Here is a 27,032-nt window from a genome sequence, read left to right on the forward strand (position 1 = left end):
TCCTTTGTACTCAGGAAGTCAAGGGCTGGAATTGAGTCTTATTGCAAAATACACGGAGTAGTAGAATCTGAACCCACCTGATCTCTCCCAAGACACATTATCCAGAACATTTGGCACAGTTCTGTCAGTACTTCTATAAACATTAAGTTCCCAAATCATGTAAGTTTCTGGCTACATGGAGCTTATTAATGAGCTTTTGCCAAAGAGTTTTTAAGGCTTGTCCTTGATGCCTTCTTTGAGTATATAAATATTAAATATTTCTGTTTCAGATTTTTCTTGAGCTCTTTTGTTCAAACAAACATACAAAAAAATGCCACCTGTCATTACAGAGAGCTACATCATATGAAGGTACTATATGGAAAAGAGAAATTCTATCTTCAGAAGCTACTAACAATAATAAGAAAACAAAAACCTGGCATTAAAATTATGTTTCTGATATTAATCTTTTGAGGCTAAGCTTACAAAAAAAAAAAAAAAACCGTAAATGCGATCCATATATAGAAGAACAACTTTAGGCGACGTAAGTCACTAAAGGAAACAAAGATATACATGATCTCTACCTTGTTTACAAAAACTGGATTGTAATTAACTATTCCTACATTAGCTATCTGCCAGAAAAAACGTATTCATTCAGAAATGTTAAACATGCAAATTTTTTAGCACATGTATATGTAATATTCACTTTACTACATATTGCAATGTATTTTAAGCTTTTATATTAACATATATGTTAACAAGAAAAGGTACATGTCAGATTAAAAGATTTAAGACCTAAGTTAAAATTCCTGACCCTGTAATGTATGAGCTGTGTGACCTTGGGAAATTACCAAACCTTACTGAGTCAGCTTTTTCACTTATAAAATGGGAATAATAGTACCATCAAAATTTCATATTTCAATGTCTATCATGAAAAATCCTTCATATAGGAAAGGTATTAGCATTCATTATTAAGTCTTCATTTAACACATTAGAAATAAATTGTTGAATGTTTCGGAGGGAATAGTACATAGTGTGTTTTGCATATGTGTATATATATGTGTGTATGTCTATATATATATGTATATATAGATACATACATACACAGCAAAAAGATATATGTGTATGCATCTATACTCATACATACATAAGCATGTACATAAGCAAGTAGCATGACAACTTCTTTTTTAAATATTTTAGGATTCCATTATATAATAGGACCAGGAGTATCAAATATATTAAAAAATTACTGATACGTAAGTAAAAATCACAATTACTCTTTCAACAGCTAAATTACACAGCCAAAATATTGAAAGTAGAAAAAGACTTGTTTTTTTACAATAATTTTAAATAGAGTTTTTCATTCCACAATTAAGAAACATCACTTAGAATCATTAAAGATATATCTTATCCTCGCTTATTTTCTTCTATTCATTCTAGAAGACTTCAACATCGCTTTCTAGCAGCAACTTTCAAGGAGAAAAATTTCTATTAAAACACCACTCCAAGTAATTTCTCACATTGTAAATCAGCCATTGAGCTCTCCATAATTCTTCACCCTAAAAGTATTTGCTGTTTTCAACCCCCATTCTGGTAGTCATTTCATTCAAAGCCAATAGGCTCCGAGCACTGATGTCCTAGGAAGCAAAATCATGAAAACCATGACTTCCCAAGATGGCTTGAACTATGAGTACCAAAGTGCAAAATGTGCTTGTGCACTTAAACCTCAAGACTGAAATCTGCAATCCTGATTATAGAACTGGCCATTCTGTAATTAACTCAGTGTTGGTTGATTTCCTGTATTTGTCTTTCAACAGAAGGGGATATAATGCAATAGCTTGAAAAATGAAAAGACCTTCTCATTTACACATGAAAAACCATCTTATGTGGTAGCTCCATGGGGCTGTCTGCAGAGTTCTGTGTATACATTACATTCAAGGGCTTAGATCTCTCTGCACCTGCTGCATCACTACAGACCCCTACTAGCTTGAAGCCTGTTAGAGCAGGAGACTTTTCAGGCTATGTCTACAGGACGCCAATACAGCTGGTCAATTCAATTCATTTGATGAAGGAAAAAAAAAAAGATTCACACTAGTAAGGAGAATACTCATCAAGCCATTTCTTTAGTGTTGTGTAGACAAATAAACAGGTTACCTTCACTTTCCATTTTGCCACCTGTTCTGTGGGGTGTATAGACCCAGCTCCAGGCTCACCATTTGTTTTAATCACACTAAATGCAGCATTGAATCAAGTTTCCAATCAGGGAGCTGCCATCTGTTCAACTCTGGAGAAGAAATTAGAAGATGCTACCCAGTTGCAGCCCCACAGGAGCCTGAGGCAGCTTTTCCCAATGAAAAATACAGTGCTAGTTACTGTTTGTGAGACTGCCCTTAAGAGACAAAGCGTTTTGTGTATTACTATATAAAGAGATTTATGTTACTGACCAGTTGTTTATAATGGGGATGTAGTGTTACTGAGCTGATAAAAGGACAGTAACCATTATCCAGTTGATAGAGTTATTAACTAGAGCTAAATTGGTTCAATGACCTGAAAGCAAGAGGGAGTAGCTTAGAAATTCTTTGACCACCCACACACTGCCAAAGACTTTAAAGGTAGTCACCTAAATGGTCCAAAGAAAAGCAGAAATCACCAATGATACAACACGCAGCCTATTTACATTTTATGCATTGATTTGTCTGTGATCTACTTAGAGTATAAATCTCTCTTGAAGATTTCTTCTCAGTAGCATCATTATCAGCTACTGCTAGCAGGAAAGTTATCCTTGAAGGCTAACACATTAACAAAAATGTTTCATGATTTAATATAAAGGGTAAATACACATTATCTACGCTTCATAAATTGCTTGTATTATAGAAAGTTATTTAATATTTGTGTAATATAAGTATGTATTTTACTATATATTTAAATTTTATGTTAATAATATTTTCTACAAGAATCTGTGTTCAAAAGTTAACCAATTTTTTTCAGGAAATCGGGTCTTTTAAGTCTTTCTATATATGCTTTTGTTTCTACTTACATAGGAGAGAAAATAAATCAACAGTGAATATTAAAATCATTTAACATTAAACTTACAGTTTGACTGAGTGAGTGGTTAACAATATAGTCCCATAGACATGGCAATGAAAACAGAATAGGAAGTTCCAGGAAGGTAGTTCATTCCAAGGGATAGAAAGCTAAATTAAATTAGTAAGACTTCCACAGGTCAGTAAATAGCCAAATTCTCTTCATATTTACAATATTCAGAGAAACATTATGCTACAGAATTATGCATCAGAGGACTACAATTGGTGAAAGCCATGAGTTGCCCTAAATTAGCTTTCAGAGTATAGTCTCCTTCATTTTGTTTTAAAGATACCATGTCAAAATAGCAGCACACCAGCATGGCACATGTATATATATGTAACTAACCTGCACATTGTGCACATGTACCCTAAAACTTAAAGTATAATAATAATAAAATTAAATTAAAAACAGAAAAAAACAAAAAATGTTCACTTTGAATTTGAAGCAAGCTTGATTAGAAAGGGAGAGAGAAACAGAGACAGGCAGAGAGACAGAGAAAGAGCACACACATGCAGGCATTTGTTAGTTGGTATCCATAACAAAGCACCAAAATGGAAAAAATAATAAATGCACTTAAGTAGCAATTTAAGAGATTTAACTGAGACATCACTAAGAAATTCTTAGCAGTGGGAAATTGTTAAGTGTTAGAATGGGTCATACAGGGAAGAAGGAATTTTCTTGTAAAAAGCAGATTTTAATTTGTCCAGAACATTTAAGTGCAATTCTGACAGAGGTAAGAGGCTGAATTCTCAGGGTCTTGCTGGCTGGGGAATTAACAATTTGAACTGACAAGTAACTCAGCACTATTAACACCCAGTATTTATTAAATATGAGGTATCCTGGACTTTTAAAATAGGTAATCTGTAAACCAACCCTCTGATTTCAATAAGCAGTTATTGAAGTACAGATGGTAGAAGATGATGTTATGCCACTAATATTTTGTGATAGTAGCTTTCTAAGAAGGGGTGCTTGGAAAGTAACTGTTTATCATCACGTATGTCTGCAAATGTCTTTATTTTGTCCTCAAATTAGTTGAAAGTTTGGCTGCATATAGAACTGTTCACGGAAAATGTTTTATTCCAAATTTTGAAAAACAATCTTCTAGCTCCCAGTATTGCTGTAGGGAAGTTCTGTGCTTACATCATGGTCCATATCATGATCTATATGATCTGTAGCATGATCCATCATGTGTAACCCATTTTTAACTCTGAAAACATCTAAAACTCATTAGTTTTGACATTTGACCATGTTATGTTGCCTTGAAGTGGGTTTTTATCACCCATTTTTCTGAGAGCTTGGCGGGCTCTTTCATTATAGGAACTTCTAACTCCCACTTCCTGAAAAATTCTTCTCATTTCTTTGATGTTGGCATCACCTGATTTTTTTTCCTTCTTTTTCTCTTTCTGAAACTCTTATTAGTTGAGTACTGAACTTCATCTCTTTGTCTCTTTGTTCTACAGTCGAGAAGATTACATTAACTTTTTAACACTTTGATTTTTTAACTATTATATTTTCAATTTCAAATGAATCCTCCTTATTCCCTGAGAATTTCTTTGATTAATAGCATACTGTTTCTGTTTGATGAGCGCGACATTTTCCCTTATCTCCCTGAGAATATTAATCACGGCTTTATGATGCTTTCTACCTTTCATAGTGTGGACTGTTTTCACTGAGCTTCTTTTTGTTTTTGTCTCTATTTCCCACATTGTAATTTTTACCCAGATTTCTAGTGGTCTTTATTCACTCAGAGTGAGTAATTTAAAAATTGATCTTGAATTTTGTACATGGGCTGGGTTCATGAATTCATGTGCTACCCTGTAAGTTAATGGTGTCCCTAGCTAGATTTTTATAGGGAGACTCACAGATGTCTGATTCTGACAATAATAATTTACCATTATAGGAGACAAAGTTAAAAGCTGGGTATTCTTACCATTAGCTATGAAGACACTTGGGGAAGCGCCTGGCTTTTACGAAAAAAGCTAATCTCACCTCTGCTTTGCCTGGAATCCCAGTTCAAAGTCTCTTCCAGGTCAGTTTATCTGAAAAATGAATTTAATTTCTCTTTCAGGTTTGAGAAGGAAGTAGTTGTCCTGCTGTGAGAAGTGGGAAAAGGCATCTGACATTTCTAATCGCTTCTTTTACAAAAATAAACCAATTCTAATTTTTTTTATCCTCCAAATTTTGCCTTTCACGGAATCTGGTTCCTGTAGTTCCTTAGAGCCTGAGGGACTTTCCAAGGCCCAGGGGGGACAAAGTGACCTTCTCCTCTCTGGTGTCCTTCTCTATAGGCACCCAGGGTTCCACTCTGCTCTGCCAATTCACTCATTACTCACCCATCTGCTTTCATCTGAAGTTTTGTGTCATTTCTCAGCTGCTGTTGTCTTCACTACTGATTGTTCCTGTAGACTTTTAGCTCTTTTATTTTTTTGTATTATTTTAGTCAGGTTTCTGGCAGAATGGCATGCTTTCAATGCACCAAATTTAACCAGAAACTTCAACTCTTTCTTCATCTGTGAAATGAAGAGAGATAATGTCTATAGACTTTCAGATGCCAAAGTCTAAATCTCAGAGGTAAGAGAATGCTGTACCTAAGAGAAGCTCGAGTAGTGTTTATAGATGGAGACAGAGGAAGGAAATCTATAGAAATGATCACTGTTCTCCGACCCCAAATAAAGGAGCAGCCAAAGTCAAAGAAGTTTGACCTCCAGGAATGTAAACTACTCAGACAGAGGCAGAGTGCCAGCAGGGAGAAAGCAAGGGGAAAGATTCAAGGAAAGACAGAGGGACAACTCTGAATTCATTAGCATTTACAGTGTTCTCTTTAGCCCAGGTTCAAGGACAAGAGAAGATCCAGGTGCAGAGGAAGTGTATGATATGACTAAAGAAAATTATAAAAAATAATAGAAATAGAAAGGGTCAAGAGCAGAAAGGGCCTGCAGAAATAATTGCAGCAGGGCACTGGGATTCTAGAAAAACTGTAAAAACAAAACTGAAGGAGATATCCATAAAGATTAGGAACAATCAATTCTAACCATGTTAAAGGTTAGAGAGGTGGCCATTCATTTTTGAGAAAAGTCATAGGATTTTTTTTATTTTAGAATGTAAACATACAGTAAGAAGGAGATTTGAAAATACTCCAAGGGTCTGCATTTGGGAAGAGTTCCATGTGCCTATTTTAAGGATACTATCTACTCTTTTATATTACATGGCATGGTCACTTTTTGAAACTCTAGTTGAAAGCATAAAATATTCTATCTGGTCCATTTCTTTGTCAAAACACATGTAATAATTAACAAAGCTTTGGAGATGCAGAAGTGTGTTATAAAAGAATTTTTGCTGCAGATTGGGGAATTTTTTTTGCTAATTTATTCATCCTACCACACAACTAATATTTTTGAGTGCCTACTACATGCTAGGCACTAGAGACTAAAACATTAACAAAAAAATTTCAAATTTCAAAAGAAGTCACCATTATTTTATTTTGACAGTAGTAAGAAAAACATCTCAAAAGTAAACCGTTCTATAAAATGAGTAGTTATCTACAAGGAAACATACCAGTTGGGATATAATACTTCTTATACCTAAAAATCAGGAATTGCTATAAAATTCCTTATAACACCACTACAGTAGTTCCTTTGTAAAGACGTATCCTGAAGAAAATTCTTTGCAAACATTCTCCAAATGCAAATACAGGGCACCTTTGCATTTGAAAACAGCCAAGATTTTAGCCGCTCCAGTATGAAAACAACTATATACACTAGCAAATTGAAAGAGAAACAGCCAGGGAAAAACAAACTCAGAAGATGAAACCGTGTGTGGCAAATGACAAACCTGTGGGCTTCAAAAATTAAATATTTGACAATTGCACACGGCAGAATGACTCTCTTTAATAGCACTTTATGTCTGATACAAAATAATGACCAACACTTAGCTGAGTGAAGAACTAGATTAAATATTTGTTGGATGAATAAATGAATTAAACAACAATTCAGTAGGAATTTGTGAAGACCAATAGGGGTTTAAGGAGTGCATAGGCCAGGCATGGTGGCTCACACCTGTAATCCCAGCACTTTGGGAGGCTGAGGCAGGTGGACTGCCTGAGGTCAGGAGTTTGAGACCAGTCTGGCCAACATGGTGAAACCCCATGTCTACTAAAAATACAAAAAAAATTAGCTAGGTATGGTGGCGGTGCCTGTAATCCCAGCTACTCAGGAGGCTGAGGCAGGGTAATTGCTTGAACCAGGAAATTGGAGATTGCAGTGAGCTGAGATCATGCCACTGCACTCCAGCCTGGGTGATAGAGCAAGACTCCATCTCAAATTTAAAAAAAAAAAAAAAAAAAAAGTGCATCAAGGAATCATGCAAAGCTGCACACAGTGATTCACACCTGTAATCCTACCACTTTGGGAGGCTGAGGTGGGAAGATGGCTTGAGCCTAGGAGTTCGAATCAAGCCTGGGAAACACAGTACGACTCCATCTCTACAAAAGAAATACAAAACAACTAGCTGGACGCAATGGTGCATGCCTATAGTTCCGTCTGAGGCAGGAGGATTGATTAAGAATAGGAGGTGGAGGCTGAAGATGAAGAGAGCCATAGTTTTGCCACTGCATTCCAGCCTGGTTAACAGAGCAAGACGCTGTCTCAAAAAAAAAAAAAAAAAAAAAAAAAGATAACGAAAAATTAATAATGAAAATTCAAAAAAATATATTACAGAGCTACCACTGCCACTTTTCTCTAAATTACTGTCACCATGACCTGGTGGCTAACATTAAACACACATTCTTTCTCGTTCCTGCATACATACTTATGCTTAACCAATTATCTAAATAATATATATTTAATAATATATTTGTTCCATAGTGTGGGATCTCTTTTTAATAAATTCTCACATCACCTTTATAAATGTACAAGACAAAATTATTCTTTAGGTTATTATTAAAGTACTTGTGAATGGGTAAGCTTGTAGACATTTGCCGTAAAAATTGGGTGAACCAGAAATTTTGATCTAGTCTGATTGCAAAGGGAAGGGGGAATTTGCCCTACACCAGCAAAACGGTCTGAGGACTAACTTTGAAAAACCTGCTTAATAGCAAGGGTAATCCATTTAGATGTCTCCCCTTTTAAACTTACAGACTCCTCAAATATTATTATTTAGCCAAAATACAAGTAAAATGGTTTAAAGATGAATTTAATTTCAAGTTTTTGTCATGCTAACATGAAGGTACAATTGGTCAATAAAGCAAATACTAGAATGTAAAATCACATTGCTTTGGTGAGGAATTGTGAGTATTCCACCTTTATGGAAAAGAAATTTACATTCTTCTTTCATCTCTCATTGTGATATCATTCCTACCCGTTTGTATGATGAGATACGAGGCACTCCTGGTGAGAAGGCATAGAAAGGAAGTACTGGGTAGTTAGAACATAATATTTAAGATCATTTTATTCTGGTAGGCTTGAGTTGCAGTTTGGCCATTCCAAGCTTTGTAATTTAATATTTCTTCTTTGTAAAAGAGGTATAGCATTAATTAAAAGAGGAAGAATGTAAAATATTTAGCAAAGTACTAATAAAGGTTAGCTAAAAATACATTCACCATCCACCCTGTACCACAATTAGTAGTAATAATAAGGCTTCTTATTCTATATAAATCATTGTGGCAGTTAATTTGTAACGAAGAGAGAGATGAATGCAACCTATAAACTTCTATTCATAAAAAGGCAATGATGATCATGGAATGTAAAGTAGGCTTTTCTGAACTCAAAATTTAAGAAGAGATTAACATTAAATGCAGAAAAGAGGATTTGGCTGGACAATAAAGATTTAGTATGTTTTTACTAAAAAAAAAAAAGAAAAAAAAGTTGAAATAGCCAGTGTCAAGAATCTTCTAAGTCTCACTTCAGGAATTCCACAGGGTACAGTCAATTTTTTTAAAAAGTAGGAGTTTATCAAACTAACCTGAAGTGCCTCATTCCCATGTAATGATACCTCACCACCCACCTCATCCTTGCAACCATTATATTAGGCTTTATTTATTGAGTTTTTTTAAAACACAATAAATATTGAATAATTACAATTTCCAAATACTCTGCTGTTAACTGGGGATACAACAGAGAAACACATCTCTGCCTTTGTGTGAGCCTGTCTAGCAAGCAAGTATACAAAAGATTATCAAAATACTACAAATAATGACAAGTAGAAATATAAGTATTTAGGTTGGTGAGACAAGAACGGATGAGATTGGAAGAGAGCAAGGGACTACATAAGATGACTAAAGAAGTCCTGAAAAAATTCTGTCTACTTTCACGTTGAGAACTCAGAGAGAAGAATCCAGCAAAAAAAAAAAATAAGATCAAGGATAATACAGCATTCCAGGGTAAGGTCTGCAGTTAGGAAAGGGCAAGGGCAAAAGAAAAGATAATCATATAAGTATCAATACAAATAGGCAGATTCAAGATATATGCTAGAGATAGAATCCATAGAATTTATGTTTTACTGGGAGAGTTAGGAAAAAAGAATGAGCAACGATACTTCATATAATTTTGATTTGATTAATGAGTAATTGTAGTGACACTACCGATATGAGAAACAGCGAGAGGGATAGTTTCAGGGAGGTAAAAGTTTAGCACTCATTTTGGACCCATACAATTTTATATGCTTGTTAGTGGAGATATCAGGTTGAATGCTGACTATGAGTCTGGAACTCATGGGAAAGCTCTGGGCTACTGATATACAATTCAGGTTTATCATCATATAAATAGTATTTAAAACCATGTGATGGATGAAAGCTCCTAATGAACAAGACTGAACAGAAATGAAGATCTGGGACTGAAGCCTAGAACAAGCCAACCATTAAAGAATGTGCAGAGGAGGAATAGCCAACAAAGAAGAGGAAGAAATGTTTGGTGTAAGCAAAAATCCAGGAGAAGAGAATTCACTGGTGACTAAGAGTCCTCTCTAGGACTTTTGCTTTCTTTCTATGGTTTAGATTTTCAGGTTCATTTTCCCATTCCGCAGAATTCCAAAATAGACTTAGTCTCTTTTGTTATTGCTATCCTTTGGCAGTCTATTTAAGTTCTCTGCATTCTAAGTTCTTCATCTATAAAGTGGGAGGCAAATTTGGGTGGCTGTGAAGATTAAAATATATTAATATATGAAAAGTACTTAACACTGGAGTGTATAGAATATAAGCACTCAGTAAATTATAGACGTGGTTATTTAAATTTGTGTTATTTCTCAAAACTTCTACCAACTAGTCCAAACTTGAGCACTGTCACAGAAAAAAAAATGCTAATCTTATGAAAATATAAAATAATCTACTCAAAGGATCAAGAAGTTATATATAAAAGAGTTATATATAAAAGAATATTGATTATATAAAGAGTTATATATAAAAGAATATTGGTTATATAAAGAATATTGTGGGGCAGTTACTTATGGCTCATGCATAAACCTATTAAAATATTTCCTAAACAAAGGACAGACAAAAAAAGGAGGAGGTGGAACAGCAGAAGCACAAGAACAAATAATTTTACATCAATTTTGCTAGGAAACTAGGACTTTGTCTCAAAATTATAAGTGAAAATCTTTCTCTAATTTTTTGTGCAAAAAAAAGTACTAATTCGGAAAAGATATAAAAGTTTTACCTTTGAAACTCTATATAAAATAATTTTTAAAAGGTATGGCATAAGTGGCAATATAATAGAGACTGTAGAAAGACAGTACTCAAAGATTATGACTATTACTGGCACAAATGAATTTATCACAGAATTTCAGGTTTTAAAGGAAGACTTTGGCAAGAGTTATCAATGTAATTCTATTAAAACATGTGACTTTGTGACACAGGGCTTATTGATTATTATGTTTAAGAAGGAGCAGGGCAAGACTTCAGAAATTGAAAGCTCTTAACACTATTGAATTCAGACCATAAAATATTTGTGGGGATTTTATTGCAAAGACAAACGGTTGTATCCACCAGAATATGTGGAATCTAAATTCTGGGCAATAAGAGAAAAATAGCTGACTGCCTAATCTCCTGTATAGAATTAGTAGGACACACTAGAAGGGTAAGATGGATTGGTTTCCTCGTAAGTCTACATTAGGAAAATGCTTTTGACTATACACAACATTCTATATGTTCAGTGATGATGTACACAAACGAGCATCCATTCTAATGTGTTAGATATATGAGAATAATATGGTTAGCAAATAAAAATAGGTGAAGTTGACAGGACAAGAAATAAATAGCATGCCTGTGACAGATGCAAGTGCATAGCTGTGAGTTTCCACTGTTTACATTGGCAATAGATGGAGACAGATAAATTTTAACTATGGATAATCCTTAAATGATTATGGAATACCACTAGTAAAGACATTAAATTCTTGAAATTCTTGATGGGCATTTGGTGGCCATTATTCTCATCGCATTGTAGAAACTTTTTTTTGTTGTTGTTGTTGTTGTTTTTTGAGACGGAATTTCACTCTTGTTGCCCAAACTGGAGTGAAATGGCGCAATATCGGCTCACTGCAACCTCTGCCTCCCGTGTTCCAGCAATTCTCCTGCCTCAGCCTCCGAAGTAGCTGGGATGACAGGGGCTCGCCACCATGCCTGGCTAATTTTTTGTATTTTTAGTAGAGATGGTTTGTTTCTTTGTTTGTTTGTTTATTTATTTATTTATTTATTTTATTTTTGAGGCGGAATCTCACTCTGTGCCCAGGCTGGAGTGCAGTGGTGCGATCTCGGCTCACTGCAAGCTTCGCCTCCTGGGTTCACGCCATTCTCCTGCCTCAGCCTCCTGAGTAGCTGAGACTATACGCACCTGCCACCACACCCGACTTATTTTTGTATTTTTAGTAGAGACAGGGTTTCACCATGTTGGCCAGGCTGGTCTTGAACTCCTGACCTCAAGTGATCCACCCACCTCGGCCTTCCAAAGTGCTGGGATTACAGGCGTGAGCCACCACACCCAGCCTTAGAAGTTCTTTATAACCTCAATTGCCTACCCAGAGGTAGGATATCAATCATTAATAGTATTTTTCTAAATGCTGGATGACTGACAGTCTAGAGGACAACGGTGAACACTGGCCTATAGTGGAAATTCCAATGATTTTCTATATTTACAAGGGTCTTGGAAATTACAGTGTCCTCGCTCCATCTTCGGATTTTGGTCAGAGGTCCTAAAAGAGGACATACCTCACAGATTGCTTTTAAGTGAGAACTTTAATAGCTGCATTAAGGAATCCCAGATCTAGATCCTGGCATGGAACACAGCAAAGTATTACCAGGGTCCAGGATTCAGAGACACACCTGAACCCAGAGAAGAAAACTTGGGCAAGAATAGTCTCTTAGCCCAACTCACTCCAACTCTAAATCACGAATCCACTTAATGAATGTTTACTAAACATCTAATATATGTCATATGCTTTGCTAAAAACTCAAGACAAAATGGTGAACAATACAGTTGTTATCTATAGTTTAATTCTAGTATTGTGAACGACACTGACACACAATGACAAATGCTCAGTACAATGTAACATGTTCAATGGTAGAGGTGATCGGAGTGTTTTGGATGCACATGGGTAAAGGTATTAGCCTACTTTTGTTGGTCAGAGAAGACTTTTCTCATGTACAAAATATCTAGGCTGAAAGCAAAAGGTTAAGGAGTGAATCAGACAAGATAAGTGAAGCAGAGAGAAGAATATTCCAGGCAGAGAGGGCAGCACGTGCAAAAACCTGAAAGTGAGAAAGAGCAGGCATAGAAAGAGAATTTGAGCTAGTTAAGTATGGCTTAAGCATAGTCCCTGAAAAGCCAAGAAACTCCTCCGAATTCAAGTGAGAGATAATTGATTTATATATATTTATATACATATATATGTATATGACAATTTGAGAGCCTAAGGTTCTTATATGCATTTACAATACTTAAAAATAGGTGCTGTCAATATTTTCCTATATGCCACCACAGGGTTTACGTCCTAACAATATACTCCAAAGTCAACTAAAACACAGGTCAGCCAGCATAGCTGTATATTTCTGGAAAAATGCAAAGCCATCACTCTCATTCACTCACAATGCACTAAAATGGTCATTTTTTAAAAGAAATTCTTACCATCAATTATCCTACTTTCTTGCATCATATTTGCACAGTTCAGAGTATATACAGAGGAGAAGAATTGAGAAGGGGCCAGAGATGGTATGACAACCGATAACAGGAACAGCTTACATCAACGTAGGTATAAAATGTAAATGTTGAACAATAAACCTCTGTGAACCAATTCTGATCACTAGAATCAGCAGGTTTACGTTCTTTGACAGATTCTTGGAATTAAGAAAATTACACTCAAGATGGTCTTTTCTGTATAGTATTTTCTATTTTGAGGTTTATTGAAAATGTACATTTTAATCAGGTGAGTGAACAGACATCAATTTATAAATGACACTGCCAAATTATTTTCACTAGATACTTTCTAAATATACATTTTCTGAGCAACATCATGTACTGGGCCTATCAACTAGCAGACTGTGGCTAATCAATTCTAAGTTACTAAGCTTAGAGCATTAGCTTTCTTGCTTGGGCTTTTCAATCCGATATCATATACAGCTGAATTTATCTTTCCTTTGTTTTTTGAATGTAGAAACATCACTCTCTAGTTGATATTTGTACCCTAATTTTACTACACAAACTGTAACTTGAGTAGGAATCATAAGAGCTAACATTACTTAAGAGCATATTATATATAGCAGGAGCTCTTAGCAGAGATCTGCATGTAATAACTTATTGAAATCTTAATTTTGCAGATAACAATTATTATCTGAAAGAGTCTGAAAGATCATCAAATCCCTGACTTTGATTTTTTTTCTATACTACTTTGGATCTGTTCAGTAGATTCAGCCAAGCAGTTTGAGATCAGAGGTATGGCATTTGCTCAACAGTTTCTGGCTAGCAATACAAATGTGCTGTTTCTATGTTAGTCAGTTGAAACCCATGGAGCATACATGTGGCCAGATCAGCCACATCAAGTCATCAAATTCACTTTTCCAGTCTTGCTTGATTCAGGAGAAACATTTGTACCTTTTAAGGAAATGGAAAAATACCTCAAAATAGGCAAGTGAATGAAGAAAATGCATAGAATTTAGTTTTGTTCTAACCTCTTTTCAGTTAATTGTGTTATTGAGTGTTGTTAGGTTTTACAAATCTCTGCAAGGCAAAGGAACTCGGAGAGATAGAGTATGAGATTTATTAATAAATATACCTAACGCTGATGCAGGTGGAGTTTTCAAACTATTAGCTAAGCACCCATCACAACTTTCAAACACTTCTAAAAATTTATTCTGTTTGCATTTTTTCATTGTAACTAATCTCTACCACAACCCTTCTTTATGTTCCTTTTTCTTGCTCAGATCAGAGTGAGCTTTATTGCCTCTGTTCTCCAATCAGAAAGTGCATATACAACAGACGCGTTTCCTTTGCTTCTGTATGCACATACATCAAAACCTGTAGTTGACAGAAACAAACTTTTGAAAAATATCACTGATCCTAAAATAAAATGCCGTTGATTTCTGCCCCTATCTGATCCCTTAAAACTGTGATCTATCATTTCCCAGGTGCCAGTAACAGACTAAAGAAATAAAAACAAGTAATCGCATTTAAATGATGCCTTTTCAGATTTAATTAATTCACAGTGGCATGTAAAAACAAATGCATAGTTAAAAGATCAGTTTCCATAGATATAACACTTTGCTTTTCAACCATAGTAAAGATACAAAAACAAAAACAAATGGCATATGTATAATAAATGCAGTTCTGATTTTTCTAGATACTAAGCTGTCAGGGAAATTCAATTCACTCCATAAATTATAACACAGCATATAATACCTATAACTTTTGGTTTCCTTTAAAGAGTAAAACAAGAGAAACCAACATTAAAATATTGGGTGCTACACTAGAGGTGTTTACATACATTAGCTCACTTAATGCTCATATAAACCTTAGAAGGTTGACATTATAATCTCCATTTTATAAATGAGGAGAGTGAGATTCAAAGAAGTGAAGTGACTTGTTCAACACCATAAAGTTGGTAAGTGTTATAAACAGAATTTGTACCAAAATCTTCTGACTACATCTTTCCCCTTAGCCATTCTGTTAAAAAATAACTCTATGCGCCGCGCTTGCATATGTAAAGAGAGGATAGAAGAGGGAAGTGTTAGCAGAGAGTTAGACTGACATGCAGAGAACAGTAAAAAAAAGGGGGAATTGTACCCCTGAACAAACAATATATTCATTTTCCATTTTCTGCACTATTTAAGTACAAACTAGTCTCACTGGTGTCATGGGTAAAATTTAGTTTGGATGATTACAAAAATGTTTCTGTGGAGACTTACTGGGACAGCTGCTTTAATTCTAAACTGTTTTCTACTGTTTTCACTGGGTGGCAGATATTAGAAAAGCTAAGTATATAGCAGTCACTGACTTCAAATTAAGCAGTAATGAATGCAGATTTCCATGAAGATTCCACGAGTTAGTAATTACAGTTTTATTGCTATTCGAAATGGTGAAATAAACTCAGTCTCCACTGTCCCATACATGTAATTGATGAGTTAATTTGTCTTCAGCACTCTCGCTGTTCTAATATTTCTCCATCTATGCCATGAAAATTAATAGGATGCAAAATGTATAAAATTATATCCACTAAAAAAAAATCACTGTACAGTACCAGGGAGGCATATTTATTTCATCTGTAGATAGTATGGGGTCACCATCTTTTTTCCCCTTTCCCAGTGACATTTTCAGATTTGACATTTTGTGACATTTTCAGTTTAATATTGCTAATACCCTGGCTGCAGAATTAAAAGTACACCCCAAGGAAGGGTTGAATGCAGACATATCAGGAGAATATAACTGTTTCTTACCCTTCTAACAACTGTTTTTATGTAAACAATGCACACATTAAGAAGAAAGAAACAACTCTTTTTGTCCTTTATTTTTTTCTTGTGGGTGGGGGAATTTATTCCAGGCTCCCAGAAGGGTAACTCTTCATTAGAACCTTGATGTACAAACAACCAATGTGAGATCTTACCAGTGTGTTACTAAGGGACCACATGACAAATGTCTAAAGTAGAGATTTGGTGAAAGGTACTTGAAATGCAGCAGGTGAAGCATCCTCACTTAGCTAAAAACAGCTGAAGAGAGGTCTCTGCAATTATGATTCAGGAGCAACAGGAGTCTCTAAACTATATATCCCTAACTGATGAATAAGCCACAATGTTAATTGAATGCTGATGCTCACTGACATTTATATAGGGTTCTGTTTGATGAATGAAAGGTTAGGTTCATTTTTCTTTAAGTGTAGTTGATAAGTTTTATCTGACTGTCCCTTGTGATACCTGTGGACTCCCATTGCATTCCAACGATGCCACGCATCACCTCCCTAGCCCCCACTCACTGCTTACTTCAATTTGTCTGTGAGCAGTGCAATTTCTCACTAGGAAGGAGAATATCCTTACTAGATTCCATCATTACTATTGCATAAGAGATATATGGGTAATATCAAAGCTATGATTCTTGGCATTTTTTCAAGGCCAAATTAAATATCCACCCACAATTATTCCATTCTTCCTGTTCCCACTGTCACTACCCTACAATCTATTTGAAGAATTAAGCCCCTCTCCAACTTCCAAATATAGGCATTTATAGGAGTGATATTTGGACTTGAGATAGAGACAAAGGACCTGAGGTGAACTCACACAGAGGACAACTAGAATATACCAAATCAAGTGAAAAACTGAGACAGGTTTTAGGAAAAAAAAAAAAAAAAAAAAGCTTGTACCTAATCCATTTTGATGTTAGTTCTAGGAGCCGCTGGCTCATGTGAGTGTTCTCCTTTAGGCTCCTCAGTTTATACCTTGGTGCAGACACAAAGTCCTCTCAAGCAAAGTTAACATTTGCCAAATGCTAATCACTCTCTCACAGAACTTCTAGAGGCAAACAATACCACAGAAAAACTGCGGCCGTGGAGGGACCTGAGCCTGCTGTGGGATTCATTCTGTTGAAATTTCAGATTATAAAAGTCATATAAACAAAGCAATGACCTTTCAGTCTGCTAGATGCTGTGCCCTACTGGCTATAATGTTGCAACCAAAGATTTATAGAGAACAGCTGTAATAGTGCAGATGAGAATGTGCAGCTACTTGCCACTGTCGGTAAGCTTGAGTTTAGCATTACTAATGTTTCTTTATAAATAATATCAGGCATAAGCTCACTATTATTTTCCTTTGCTGCATAGTTTTCGTTTGTTTGTTGTTGTCATTGGTGGTGGCATTTCTAATGGTTAAGCTATGTGCTTTGCAGAGATTAGGTTTGAAAAGCTCCCGTTTTGTTGTGATTTTACTAAACATCCGAATGTAAATGATAGCAGGATTTTTTTTTCCCTTCAGCATCAGTCTTTTGTTTACCTTACTTTTTATGTGTGGTTAGTATAATCAAACAATGCATATGCTTCCATCTATTTTCATTATTTGGCAATAGTTTCTCTATTACACTTATTTAAGATGTACTCGATGTTAAGTTATATTGAAAATACATTTCTTAAAGATAGACATTTTATAGAAAAATAATTTTGAGGCTTCTGTTTTTTCAAGTACGCTGATATGAAAGATAATTGGAGGATTCATATGTAACAGTGAGGAGTGACCATGTTAGGCCATAATAGCCTTCTTTTTTTTTCCTACACTGTGACAAAGAGATGATTGCTATGATTATTTATTCCAATCACACCGTAGTCATATATCACTACATTGTAGCCACAGATTTCTAAGAAGGAAATACATATTTATTAAAACATAAGCACAATATAATCATTGATATAGCGGATATTGGAACTAACAGTTATATAATCCAGGGAAGGATGTCCTATCAAATTAGTAAATCAGTAATATTTTTATAACCTATTCAAAAAAGAAGGTTCTTTTTGTTTACAGTACAGAGAAAAGTTACGAAGACAAGAATAATACTTGTTTGAAAGGGATTAACTAGCCATGGCATCCATAGACAGATATTGGATACAGAGATATTGGAGAAGGTAAATGAAGGAAACAGTTAATTTCACCAGTGCCTTGCCTGTAGCAAAGTGCTGTATTTGGCTCTGAAATATAAGTTATGTGAACAATTGAAATGTTTATTCTCTTTTCCTTAAGCAGGTTAATATGCTGAAGACAATGATGTATTTGCACAAAGCAAATAGGTAGGAATGAATAACTTTGTACCTAGATAGGAAAAATAAATTTATAACTTTTAATAATACATATGTGACTACACACACAAATAGGTGTTTTATAAGCATGCTATATACATGAGAGAAACATGGCTCAAATATTAGAAATAATTAAGTTGACATGGACATCTGGATTTCTATAAACTCCACTTTCAATATTTTTTCCTTTTTCTTCCTTTGTGTTCCTGGGTCCTAGTTAGGCATTTTGTATGTTTTTGAATGGGGTTGCTATTATGAGACACTGGGGAATAAAAGATACATAAAATATAATTCTTCACCTCAAGAAATTTCTAGAATGAACAGCTAAAATAAAACAATGTACAGTGTGCAGAAAGTAAACATAGAGGCACAAATGCAGGGCTAGGAAATTATGATACAGAATACAGATGGTATACAATCTGTGTGATAAGTAAGATTTATATAGGTAAAAAGGAAGTCAAGAGAAAATAAAAGCCATGAGGGCAAAAAATTTCCAATGTTTATAGCTTGGTAAGATAGATAACTGTTTTGTAAGCTGCCTGTAAATCTTTTTTGTATAGTTATCATATAAATTGAAAAAAGAAAGAAAATGTAAATAAAGACTACAAACAGAATTTGGCCATTGTCTTAGTAAACAAGAGAGTGATATCAAAGTTATCTTGAGACAAGAACAAAAACTTATGAAGTAGGTGACAAGAAAGCACAAACAGAAAGAAATCCATAAAGGTAGAAGTTGAAAGGTAGATAATAAAAGATAAAAGACAATATAGAATATGGTAGGTGTTAGGAAAATTTACATTGTTAATTCTTTCTTTTTATGCTTTAGAAATAATTGAGTTTAAAAATGTATTCTGTCAGCAAAACCTATTACTAAATTTTTTTGAAAAAAGAAAGAGATACAGAAGTAATGAAATTGAGTGGATATCTAAATCATAGGGAGAAAATGAATTTCCAAAAGATAAAAATTATCATTAGGGTACACTGGTTCAAGAAGGCATAATAAAAATTTAAAAATAGTTATTAAACTACATTTTAACATTCTACATATCAAAACTTGTGACGTGTATATGCTGATTTTATAGAGAATTTTTGTAATTTAAATGCACATCTTTAGAGAGAAGGTTAAAAATTAATTATCTAAACATTCATCTTAAGAAAAGCAACAAAATTAATCTCAAAGATAGTAAAAAGGAGAAAATGATAAAGAAATGCACAGAAATTAACTAAATAGAAAAATACATACAATAGAAAGGATAGTCAAACACTTGTTTAATTGCTTGTTTAAAAAAACGAATCAACTTGATAAACCATGGTGACACTGATGAAGAAAAATGAAAAAAAAAAAAACACACAAATACCAAGAATACAAAAAGGGAGACCATTATACATCCCAAAATATTAAAATAACCCTAATGGGACATTACATACTAAAAATTGGAAACTAGAAGAAATGCACAAAGACTGAAAAAAGGACAACGTAATAAAACAAACACAAAACAAAACAGACAAGATGAACAGTTCAGTATTTTAACAATATATTTAATCTAAAATTAAGAATCAGCTTATACAACAACAACAAAAAATCTCTGCCTAATGGCTTCCGCAGCACATTCTGCCAAACATTTAAGGAAGAAGTCACATCAATCTTTCATACAATCTCCCACTAAATAATAAAAAAGATTACCCAAATTATTTTATGAGTACAGCATGACTCTGATACCAAAAATAATTAGAAAGAAAAATTGATAAACAAATCTTTCATAAACATAAATGCAAAAATTTTAAACAAGTATTGGAAATTCAAGCCAATAATATATAAACAGGCCGAAATATCAGCAACAATTTGTGTTAATTCCAGGAATGCAAAGTGGATTCTTTTTTAAAATCAATCAGTGTAATTCACCACATAAATAGAACAAAGAAAAGAAATAACATATTATCACCATAATAAAGGCTGTAAGCCATTTGATAAAATTCAACCTCAATTCTCAACTTTTAAAAAGCATCCTTGCTTAGAAGTAAGGTTGTGAAGAAATTTAAACCCTTGTGCACCATTTTGTTGAGAATGTAAAATGTTGCTACCTCTCTGGAAAACAGTGTGGCAGTTCCTCAAAACAATATAAAGAGAATTCCCATTACCAGAAGCAGATCCACTTCCGGATATAGACCTGAAATAATTCAAAGCATGAAAACAGATATTTTTCCACTCATTTTCAAGGAAATATTATTTACAATGAATGGCCAAAAGTTAGAAGCAACTCAAAGGTCTATCAACGATGAGTGCGTAAACAAAGTACCATGCACACCTACAACGGAATATTTTTCAGGCTTGAAGGAAATTCTGATACATGCTACAACATGGATGGACATTGAGGGCATGTGAAGTGAAATAAAATAGACACAAAAGGGCAAATAATGTGTGATTCAACTTATATGAGGTATATAGATTAGTAGTTAAATTCACAGAGGCAGAAAGAAGGGGGGTGGTTGACGGGTTGTAAAAAGGGGTGAATGAAAAGTTATTGTTTGATCAGTACAGAATGTCAGTTTTGTTAAGAAGAAAAGAGTTCTTGAGATGGATGGTAGCAATGGTTGTACAACAATGAATATACTTAATGCCACTAAACTGTACACTTAAAATTCCTTAAGATAATACATTTCATGCTATGTGTATTTTACCACAATCAAAAATAATTAATGAATGAAAAACAATTTTGCAAACTGTGAATGAAAATTTCTCCTTAATTAAAGGTTATTTTAAAAAAAAACCCATGTAAGCATTTTATTTAATTTTAAAGTATTGGAACCATCGTGAACAAAAACAAACAAATCAAAAGTATAAGAATTAGAAAAAAAATAACTCTCCATATGCAAATATGTTATCTGTGTTTTCAAAAAAAAAAAAAACCTGAAAATTTTACAACTAAATTACTGCCTAAATCATGGGTTTAATAAAGTTGCTTATACAACGTCAATATATAAAAATTGCATTTCTATGTATCAGCAAAAGTATTCAGAAGTAAAATATAAAAGGTGCCATTTATAGTATCCTAAAAATACCAAATAATTAGGAATTAATCTATTAAAAAGATATGTATACCTCTTCTAGATAATTATAAAACATTATGGAGGAATAAGATCTAATCAATGAAATAATGAATCATGTTTATTGATAGAAGATTTAATATTGTAATGACATAAATTCTACTACTCATTTATAGATTCAATCTCAATCAAAATCTCAATAACTGTGAATGTTTATATACTGACAAGTGAATTCCTAAATATATTTGGGAATACCAAGGCACAAGATAGCCACAACACTCCTTAAGATGTCTAATGGACTTACTATACCAGATGTTGCCATTTATTTTATAGCTACTGCAAATTTAAAAGTTTCTTTTCTTTTTGCATTAGTTCTTATAACAGATTTACATAAACACATTTAAAAGATAGATCTAAGCATGCTTTAAGAATTGATTATATGCTATTTTCTTTCAGTGAATGGAACTGTTTAACAAAGAAAGAAATTTAAAAGCAAGCATTAAAAAAAAAGAAAAACCATAGTAATTGGGAAGAGATAGACAAATAGAAAAACAGACTGGAACAGAAAATCCAGAAACAAATCCATAAAAGCATAGAAATCCATTGTTGATGGGTGTGAAATTCCAGAAATAGCACTTTGGATAACTGTTTGATTCTATCGAATAAAGTTCAAGATATGCACACTCTTTCACTCAGCAGTTACACTCCTGGTTATATACATAACGAATAGAAATGTGGGCAATCGTGCACTACGAGACATAAACAAGAATTTTAATCATTGCATTGCTTGCAAGAACCCAAAACAGGCCACAACCCAAACATTAATCAACATTATAAATAATTTTTAATGTGCTATAATCATATGAAGGGATATTATATATCAATGACAATAAACAGTTACATGCAACATTATGGACAATTTCACAAAGATAACATGTAGCAAACTAAGCTAGACTTAAAAGAATACATGCTGTGTGGTTCCATTTAAATTAAGCCCTAAAAATAATAAAGCTGAACTCTAGTGTTTAGCAGTACATGATTAGGTGATGAAATTATAAACAAAAGGAAGCAATTATTAGTGAGGTGGGACATGTACTAATGATTGATTAGAGGTGTGAGGGGTATTCTGCTATCTTACCAGTGTCTGATTACACGATACCGTTGGTGATAAAAGGTGACAGATTTGTAACAAACAAGGAGCTATTCATTTTGTTTAATTAATTTGTAGTATTTCATAATAAAATGGCTAAAAATTAATTGTAAAAAATATGGGCTACTCAAATAACAGACGTTAAAAGAATGCCTAAAACGTATCTTAATGATATGAGGAAATGTTACTTCTTTTACTAAAACCTTTTATTGTACTTTATTACTGGTCCTCCTGGCTATTAGAAAAACTGAGAGACACTAGCAGGGATTTATTGATACCTGGAAAACACTAAAGTCCTAAATGCCATCAATTTTCGCTCCAGGAATGGAGTTAGATTTCATAGTAAATGACTGGGAAAGAAGATGTAAACGTCTTCAGCTGCTGCTGCTGCTTCTTTTAAATCGCTTAATTATGAACAAGCATTTCTATTTCAAGGTCCAAACAGTGATTCTGAAACCACCTGACTCCTCTTCAGTATGATATAAATTTCATCTCTAAAAGCCACTTTGAGGTGGGCGACTCTTGTTCTTGGTTAGCAAATGAGTTCACAGGCTTGGAAGTACCCAGTGTAGGGAACTTAGCTTACAGAGTAGTATGTAATGTTTCAGTGTCTATGCACAATTGACAGAGATGGTACAAGCCATGAATAGCGGAGACATAGAGAAATGGGGCATCATGCTGCCACTTCACAAATTCACTTGATCACATCCCTCCCCATAATGTTTAGATTACAAAGCAGATATTCTGCCCCACTGACACTTCTCAGGTCTCATCCCTTCTGAGACTGCTTGTATGAGTTGTACTATCGGTCCGTCCTCACATTGCTATAAGGAAATACCCAAGACTGGGTAATTTATAAAGGAAAGAGGTTTAATTGACTCACATTTCAGCATGGCTGGGGAGGCCTCAGGAAACTTACAATCATGGCAGGAGATAAAAGGGAAGCAAGACACCTTCTTCACAAGATGGCAGGAAGGAGAATTGCTGAGCGCAGGGAAAGAACCACTTATAAAACCTCAGATCTCGTTAGAACTCACTCACTATCACGAGAACAGCATGGGGGAAACCACCCCAATGATTCAATTACCTGCACCTGGTCTCTCCCTTCACACATGGAGATGATGAGGATTATGTAGATTACAATTCAAGGTGAGATTCAGGTGGGGAGAGAAAAACCTAACTATATCAAGTCATGCTCCGTTTAGTACAAGACTTAGCACTACCCCTCTTTTGCATCACAGATCTGTTCAGATGGATATCTGCATATCGTCATGCTCCTGCCCAGATGAAGACAGGCCAAAGACTTTTGTTCACAAACCATTGAAGTGCCTCCAGTGCAGAAAGATTCGCTGATGATACCTTATGCTATGAAGAGAAGTATGAAGAGAAAACCACAGCCTTTTGTTAAAAAGAATAAATTTATAAAAACAAAAGACATCCATTATATGCAAAAGATGCTTGCAAACCTATGTTTAGAGCAGCACAATTTGCAATTGCAAAAATATGGAACCAGCCAAAATGCCCACCAACCACCTAGTGGGTAAAAAAAATTGGCATATATACACCATAGAATGCTATTCAGCCACAAAAAGGGACAAAATAATGGCATTCGCAGCAACCTGGATGGAGTTGGAGATCATTATTCTAAGTGAAGTAACTCAGGAATAGAAAACCAAATATTGTATGTTCTCACTTATAAGTGGGAACTAAGCTATGAGGACACAAAAGTATAAGAATGATATAACGGACTTTGGGATCAGGGGGAAGAGTGGGAGGGAGGTGAGGGATAACTGACTATATATTGGGTACAGTGTACACTGCTCAAGTGACAGGTGCACCAAAATCTCAGAAATTACCAGTGAGGAACTTATCCATGTAACAAAACACCACTGTTCCCCAAAAACTATTGAAATAAAAATTTTTAAAAAGGACATCTCTCGTGTGCATATATGTTTTGATGTGTGGAAGGAAGCACAAAATCTGAAGTTGATCATGGGCAATTGATCATACAGAAGCTGGTGGGATATAAAAAAATAGAAACATTATTAGCCAAAGTGGAATGATATGTGGCTTAAATTTACAAACCCCCAGGTCCACACTGTATTCTGAAACAATAGGATGGTAAACTCAAGTTAAAAGTGCCTTCATTTGTTTAACAACCAGAAATATGTTCCTTTCTTTAGGGCAACCCTATGGAGGGTTAAGCTGATCTGCTGTGCTGAGCAAACAGAGGGCTGCTCACCGACAGCATCTGCTGGGGACTTGGGAAAGCTGTTTTCTCTTAATAGATACCATTTTCCATTTTTATTTCTTCTGGTGTGTAAACTCTTAAAGAAATGATGCATTGCATGGAAATTCATCCACAGCTGAGAGTGCAAATAAGGGAAGAAAAACAAAATCATAAAAGACATTAAAAGGTACATTTCAGAAAGCAAGTTTACTCAGTTTCTTAGGCAATGAAGCATTCATGTTTTCAATTTTAACAGAGAGGCAGAAAATATGAAAACAAAGTGATTCCTAGGGAAAAGACATGGCTGAAAAAAGTTGGTTATTTTTAAACTTTTCCCCTTAAGAGAAAGGAAAATAATGCAGCTGTGGATTTTAGTGGTCTCCTGAGAGTGTCGGCATTCTTGCAGTTTGTGTGTAGGAGGCAAACGTTTGCTAAACTATTTGGGGAAGAATGTGCATATACGATAAAGCAGCAGGAAGCATGTATCGTATTTACCATCCCATAGCTGACAGTTCTTTGTTACACTGCAGTACATCAACTGTGATGTACTGGTCGATAATGGTGAGCTATATTTTGGGAAACCAGTGGCTGGTTCAAAACTAATTCTCTGAAAACCAGAATATATTGTTGAAAATGCACACCTTTTTGATATTTACATATATTTAGATGTCTGATATGTAATTTTATCATGTTGGTCTCAAGAACACTCATTTAAGCAATTCCTTTTGTGACAGAGAAATGAGATTGATGAAATTTCCAGACATTAAAGCATTTTCTCCTCACCTACTAACTGATGCATGATTTGGAATTCATTGATCTTAGCAAAGCTTAGACATAAAATGAAGAATAGTAAAATATCTCCTTCAATCTTTGGTTGCAGTCTTTCAAATACATAGGTGACCTTTTTCCTTTTCAGCTAAAAGCTCTTTAAACACACACACATTTATGGCATGTAGTGCTAATGAGACATCATTGATTTTCAAATTGGTTTTACTTATATTAGATATGAATACCTAGAAACATATACCAAGTCACACATTCACTGTAGGCAGCTTTTTAAAAAGCTGTATTTTCTAGGTAAATAAAGTTCTCTGTTATAAGAAAGTATATAGCTTTATTTATTTGAATAATCAGTAATGTCTTAAGCACTTTGTTGGATCCACTTGGATAAACTGGGTTAATGTGGTCCTTCGTTTCAAACAAGAGAAAGGTGTATTTAATAATAGTGATTAATAAATGAAATCTGATATTTAAAGCTTGCTATATGGCAGCTACTATACTAGGAATTTTACATGCCTTATCTCAACAAATCTGCACATTAACCCAATAAGTATATTATCCCCACTTTAAAATTTAGTTTTCCAAGGTCAGCATATAGGCAGTGGTAGAGCTGAAATTAAAGCTAGAATGCTTTGAATCTAGAGGTTGTGCTCCTATACTGCACTCTCTATGAATAACTAAGTTAAAAGAATAGGGCTCTTAGCAGGGCAAATACTTGGCCTGTCATGAGAAGAAACTGCACTGGGGGCTGAGTGGCACCAAGTGCCAATGTGACTAAAGCCATCGTCATTCAGACAACCCAAGTTCACTGAAGGTACCCTCTGCTCTAGGGAAGAAGAGTCAGTGGCATTTATCATGTGAGTGAATATGTATCTTGAGTGATCAACTATTTATTTGAGAAACATAAAATTTGTATTGTTCTAGCAACTCAGGCCAAGTGCCAAAGATGAGATATTGTACTAAGGGATTTGGCGAGGTGTCTCAAAAATGTCAAGTCTTGGCACAAATTGTGAAACACTTGACACTTCAAAATTATTCCTAATTTCTTATGTGACACATATAAAATCTCAACAAAATCAAATCCAAATTACCAGAGTGATTTGATATCCTCCTACTTTAGAAAGGACAATAGTAGGAAATCAAATGCATAACAAAGATACATGTTTGGCTCAATGTTTCATACATTGTGCATATTTTACTTTTATCATCTTTTTAAAATAAAAATTTCAAATCTTTAAAGTAACACTATATTACTTTTGTGTTTTGTATTTAGAGACAAGAAAGAGAAATCATTCATTTTAGAAAAAAATTACAAAGCCATTACAAAACTGTATGGATTTTATATCTTGCGGCAGCTATTCGTATTAACACTCTCACTATCAAGAGTATTTAGTTAACCAGAACATCTCCTTTCTCACAAATAATAGTTATTATATTTAACTTCTTATTGAAGTAAAAATACAGACAGTGAAGTAGACAATTCATAGGTGCACAACTCATTAAATAATTGCAAGGGAA

The sequence above is a fragment of the Gorilla gorilla genome, chromosome 13 (genome assembly GCF_029281585.2).
Source record: "Gorilla gorilla gorilla isolate KB3781 chromosome 13, NHGRI_mGorGor1-v2.1_pri, whole genome shotgun sequence".
NCBI classification, from domain to species: Eukaryota; Metazoa; Chordata; class Mammalia; order Primates; family Hominidae; genus Gorilla; species Gorilla gorilla.